Source organism: Monodelphis domestica, chromosome 4 (genome assembly GCF_027887165.1).
Source record: "Monodelphis domestica isolate mMonDom1 chromosome 4, mMonDom1.pri, whole genome shotgun sequence".
Taxonomy (NCBI): Eukaryota; Metazoa; Chordata; class Mammalia; order Didelphimorphia; family Didelphidae; genus Monodelphis; species Monodelphis domestica.
In genome coordinates, this window is record NC_077230.1 from 247,123,343 (window position 1) to 247,129,198 (window position 5,856).

The 5,856-nt window shown below is 37.9% G+C and overlaps 1 long non-coding RNA gene across 1 annotated transcript; it reads right to left on the reverse strand.

Moving 5' to 3' along the window:
- Positions 1-1,209: 1,209 nt before the first annotated feature.
- On the reverse strand, positions 1,210-4,006 carry LOC103102029 (uncharacterized). The gene is made up of 3 exons (XR_001630137.2): positions 3,787-4,006; positions 3,570-3,641; positions 1,210-2,475 (listed from the first exon to the last, which is right to left on the reverse strand). It is a non-coding gene; the product is annotated as an uncharacterized LOC103102029 (long non-coding RNA).
- Between the last annotated feature and the right edge of the window lie 1,850 nt (positions 4,007-5,856).

The following is a 5,856-nucleotide window of genomic DNA, read 5'->3' on the forward strand; positions in this document are numbered from 1 at the left end:
ACTATTTTATATCTTATAATTTTCCCTATGTCTTGTTCAGACATAAGTTTTCCCCTTACTCATAGATTTGACAGGTAAACTATTTCTTGCTCCCTTGATTTATTTATAGGATCCTGTTTCCATGGGGAAGCTTATAATCTTTTTAAGATTTTTGGGACACCCTGATTTGGGAAGTCTGAAACTAGGCCATAGCATGAAGGAATTTTCTCTCAGTGGGAATGTGGGAGCCCTCCATTCTCCACTCAAATAGGGTATGGGGAATCTCTTTTACTTTGAAGGGAAACAGGAATTCTCAAAACCTCAGTCAAGAGATGGTGAAGCTTCCCAGCTCTTCATTCCCTGACCTGTTGGGTCTGTTTGATCTGTCACCCAGGATGGGATTGTAGGACTTTTGGAGATCTTCCACTGACCTTCCATAAAACTGAGATGTGGTACCTCTTAGAATAAGAATACTCAAGCAGCATGAGATATAGATAGCTCTGATAAAGGCAGAATATAGAACTGTTAGACCATATCCTATTATTATGTGGAGAAGATCTGGACCTACAATTTCATGTATATGGAAAATACCTAGATGAGGAAATGATAATATACCAAATCATTGGGCAATCTAGGAGTCAAGAAGACCTGAGTTCAAGCATTTCCCATGACACAAATTAGATGTGTGTGAGTGTCTCTGGACAATTGTCTTTTTTTTAGAGGAGGAGGGGAATGAGTCTGTGTCTGTGATTTGAGATATACATGGAACTCTTGGATCTAAGTCTCTATATGACAGACAAATTGCTGTTCAGTTTCAGTGAAATCATAAATATAGGCTTCTCCCATTGCCACACACACAAAAGGTACTCATGTAGTTATTTTGGTTAATGGTGATTGTAAATGTAGCTTCTGAGTCACTGAATCAGAGCTGGAAGGGACCTTAGAGATCATCTGGCTATAGCTTCTCATTTTACAAATGAGAAATGAGGTCCAGAGGAGTGAACTCAAGGTTCACTAACCTGTCAGGTTCATTAGACCATAAGTTCCCCTCGACTAGCTCACAGTCACAGCTAGGAAGAAGCAGATTTGGGATTCAAATCCAAGTCTTCTGGCTTAAAATTCCATGTTCTTTTTACTCTCCATGTTACCACTCAAATTTGAAGATTAAACAAGTAGGGATCCTGTTTGCTGTTTGGAGGTCCCTACTTGTAGCAAGTCAGATACACCATCAACTGGTTATTGATTAAGGAGAAGGTTGTTAAATGTTCAGTTTCTGCCCATAGTCTAGCTCCTATCCCAGTGGAAGTAGCTGTTTTGGACCATCCTGTCCCTTGTAATGCCTGGTATGTCTTTTCCCTTGACACATAACTCACAATGAAAGGAGAGGAGATGAGCAGGGCTAAGTTAAAGATTAACATGCAGTAGGTAGGAATGTGACCACACTGCCATCATGCTGGGGGGAAGAGGGGATGAATATGGTGAAGAATTCAGCTGCATGTAATCAGGAAATCCAAAGGTCAGGTTTCCACAACAACTGTGACAACGCCATTCCTGGCTCATGTGATGATGGATCATTTTGTCAGAGACATTCCACCTTTAGTGGTGCCGGAGCCTCAGCAGCTTTTCCAGGAGTGGTCATGGAATGATTGAGCTGAACCATTCAAAATCTCTTACTGGAGACTCCCCCTTGACCACTAGGCTCCACTGAGGGATGATCAGCGGAGTTTATCTCTGGGGTGAAGTCTGTAGCTGGAGCCATCCCTAGAGTACAAGATCTTCATTCCTTTCTACTGTCCTCCTTTTTACCCAACAAGGCAATGATTTGGGGTTGAGGGTAGAAGAATGGGTGGTTGCCAGCTGGCCTATGTGGATCCCATGCTCTGCCAGTTTATGACCCATCTCTGCCTGTTACTATCACTGAGGTCAAACAGTGAAATTCTCTTCTTTCCAAGATTTGCCTTCCATTATTCTTCTATGATTAGGGTATACCTTGCCTTTTCAGAGGGCCAGATATAGCACTTTATCTTCCCTTTCCAATTCTATTCTTTTAAAACCCAACTGAAATGGGACTTATTCTGTGAAGCCTTCCCCATAATACAAACAAATAGCTTCCATTTATATGCTACTTCATGATTCACAAAATACTTTTCATATACTTATTTCATTTGGTCCTACCACTAATCCTGCTCCAAAAAAGAATTATTAGCCTGATTAATTTATTCCATTTTGGGAGATATGGGGGTGGTTTTCAGATAAAATATATAAGTTATTTGAGATGTACAATTATGAGAAAAAGCCTTACATCAGATTTAGTATCTGACTGCATTTTTGGTCAACATGTTATAGGTCCTTGAATAAGGGCCTCTAATAGCAGGTACAGGTGGTCCAGCTTCCCAGTCACACAGGGATCGGTTCAAACAATACAATAAGGTTTTCTCCTCATTCCTCCAATTGAATAAAATTCTCTTACAGGCAGCATTTGGATGAGGTCCCTAACTGAAAAGAAAAGGAACTAAGTTACTGGGGTTTTGATTTTATAGGAATATTCTCTTACAACAACAAACAATATGGAAATAGGTTTTGCATGATAATTCACATATAAACTAGACCAAATTGTTTACCATCTCTTTGGATTTGGATCTTATAACTTCAGAAAACTTATGTGGAAAATTGTTATTATGTGCAATTGGTAAAGTAAAATATTTTTTTAAAAAAAGAAAAGAAACCAAGATAGTTCCAGAACTGAGATGGAGTCTGTATGATTTGATCAGTTCCCACAATTAACCACTTACTGTCCTAATCCCCTCCATTCCTTCAGGTAGAAAGACAAAAAGAGGAAAAAAATGTGGAGGCTTGGCAGGATGATGACCAGGGCGACATATGGTCAAGGGTCTGTCTGAAGACCTACGTGTGAATACTGCCTGTACCGTTTACTGTTTGTGTGACTGTGAGCAAATCTCTTCACCTTTCAACTGAGCCCATCAGAATGATAATAAATGAAGATGATGATATTTCTATTTCCTTCCTAAAAGGGGTCACTGATGAGGAGGAAAAATTCTTGGTAAACTGCAATGTCACATAAAGGAGTCACTGTTTAACATTACATATCAAATAAATTACCAACAAGGAGAAATTAGGTACTAGGCTGATTCTGAGAAGATTGGAGAGCCAGGCCCCACCAATATGAAGACCTTTAAATACTAATATAATTTAATAAGGGTTCCTGAAATATAACTTGAGAAGTAATTGGAGGAAGGCTCTGAGTTGTTGATTAAACAAAGGCAAGTTTGTAGTTTAAAAATAAGGTGCTCCTCCTTCCCTTGTAACAGCTGAATGTATGTTCCCAGCTCCTCCGAGAGCACATTAGAACAAAAGGTCACTTATTTACAATCTCTCTAGATTCTCTTTGATATTATAGACAAGGAGATTATGAGAGCTGAAAGGGATCTAAGACAGCATTTTATCCAACCTCCTTGTTTTGCTCGTGAAGAAACCAAGGGTTTAAATCTTGGAGGAAAGATCCTCATTGTCTCTCTCCTCATATATAGCAATAACCAATACCCCTCTGTAAAAAATTAGTATGAACTTACTTGAGACTTTGAAGTGAAATGGGAGCCCATCTTCTTCTCTTAAGATTGGAGAGGTTTCAGGGGATCCATGATCTTGAATGGGGAAAAAGAAAATCTTGATTTACAATCATCTCTAAATGAAACCTACCATTTCTTTAAATTATGATGCAGAGGGCTTCATAGGCTTCACTAGTCTGCCAGAGGTGTCCGTGACATATAAAAGGTTAAGAACTCTTACCCTAATTAGCATGGAACAGTGGTAAGAGAACTTGTCCAGGAACTAAAAGGACTCAGCTTGAAATCCTTCTCTGATGTTCTTTTCCTATATGACCCTGGGTAAGTCACTACTTCCCTAGTCCTTCCCTAGTCCTCATTGATAAAATGAGGAGTTGGTCTAGAGGACTTCTGAGGACCTTCTAGCTTTAGATCTATGATATCATGAAAAATACACAGTTTTGAAATTGGTGTGGGCTCTTTGGGTCTTTTCATGGAGGCTGAATACAATGGTAACCATGGTAGAGGGGGTGTTGAAAAACAAAACCTCACAGGTGTTGGCAAGAGGCAAGTGATTTCTTGACAGAGATCCTAGCAAATATACTCCTTGTTTGGTAACCAAGCCAGGATACAATCTGACACTTACCGGGAGAAAAGGGAGCAATTTCTGGCAGTTACATGGACCCAAGTCTATCAGCAGCTGAGTTATTTAGCACAAGTGTTCTGGTAATTGTGATACACTGCAAATAATTAACAGTGTCATCCCTATCAGATAGCAGAGCTCCCTGTTTTCTGGGCCTCTACTGGGAGCAAGAAGGGTAGTAGAGGAGACTTTCTTTAGTACAAGAGAGGAGCAGGCACACCAGGGAAGCCTTATGCAAAGTTGTAGGGTCCAAGGAAGGTTGTTTTATATATATACATACATATATGTATGTATATATATATATATATATTTTAATTTTTACCCATGGAGGGACCTCTCTGTTAGGATGCAACTCTCTCTACCAATGGTGATTGGTAACTACTCCACCATTTATAGTCTCAGAGTTTCTTGGAAGCCTGAAAGGTCAAGTAATGTGCCCAGAATTACAAAGTATGAATCAGAGGCAGGACTCAAAAGCCTCCTGACTTTTTTGTCAGCTTCCTATCCACTATTTTTACCATTATAACTAATAATAATGATAAGGCCAATATTTATATAGCACTTACTATGTGCCAGGCACTATGTTAAGCATTTTACAATTATAATCTCATTTAATTCTCACAACAACCTGGAAAGGTAGGTGCTATTATTATCCCCATTTTACAGATGAAGAAATTGTGGTAAATAATGACTTGCCCATTGATCTTACGTTAAAATTTCAAGTAACAGCTATTTTAAAAAATTAATATGACCTTCCCAATCCCTTTCCTTCCTTCCTTCCTATCTCCATTAAGAAAATACAAAAATTTCAGAAAATAAATTCCTAAATACATTTTGTCATAATCTGGCAATATTAGCCATGTCCAAAAAATATGACTCTTTCCATATTTTAAATTCATCATCTCTTTGTCAGGTGAGTGGCATTTCATCTTCATTCTTTTGAACTTGTGGTTTATCATTGTATTGAGTAGAGTACCAAATCTTTCAATGTTTTTTTCTGTAAAATTGTTACCATTGTATAAACTCTTCTAGTTCTGCTCACTTTGTTCTGCATCTGTTCATAAGGGTCTGCCGATTGGCACAATGACATTCCATTACATTCATATACCACAATTGGTTTAGTAATTCCCCAATAGGAAGAGAGATCCTTAGTTCCAGTTTTTGACTCCCACAAAAAGAATTGATATTAAATATTTTTGTTTATATGATCCTTTTTCTCTTTCTTTGATTTCCGTGGGCATAGGTCTTCTAATAGCATAACTGGGTCAAAGGATAGGTATTGTTTGGTAATTTTCTGGGCAAATTCCAAATTGTTTTCCAGAATGGTAGGATCAATTCACAATAGTGTACTAGAGTATCTAGTATCCAAACCCCTCTAAACTTTGATATTTTTCTCTTTTGTCACTTTTCCTTGTCTGATAGGTATGAAGAGAAAACTCAAAGTTACTTTAATTTGCTTTTCACTAATCCTTAATGATTTAAGATTTGGTATTGAGAGACATTTTTATTTCCCATTTTTTTCTTGGTTATCTTTGATATTTTTGACATTTTATTTCTCCATATGAAATTTGTTATTATTTTTTAGTTCTATAAAATAGTCTTTTGAGAGTTTGATTGGCACAACTCTGAGTAAGACATTTTCATTATAATGGCTCGATGTAACCATGGGAA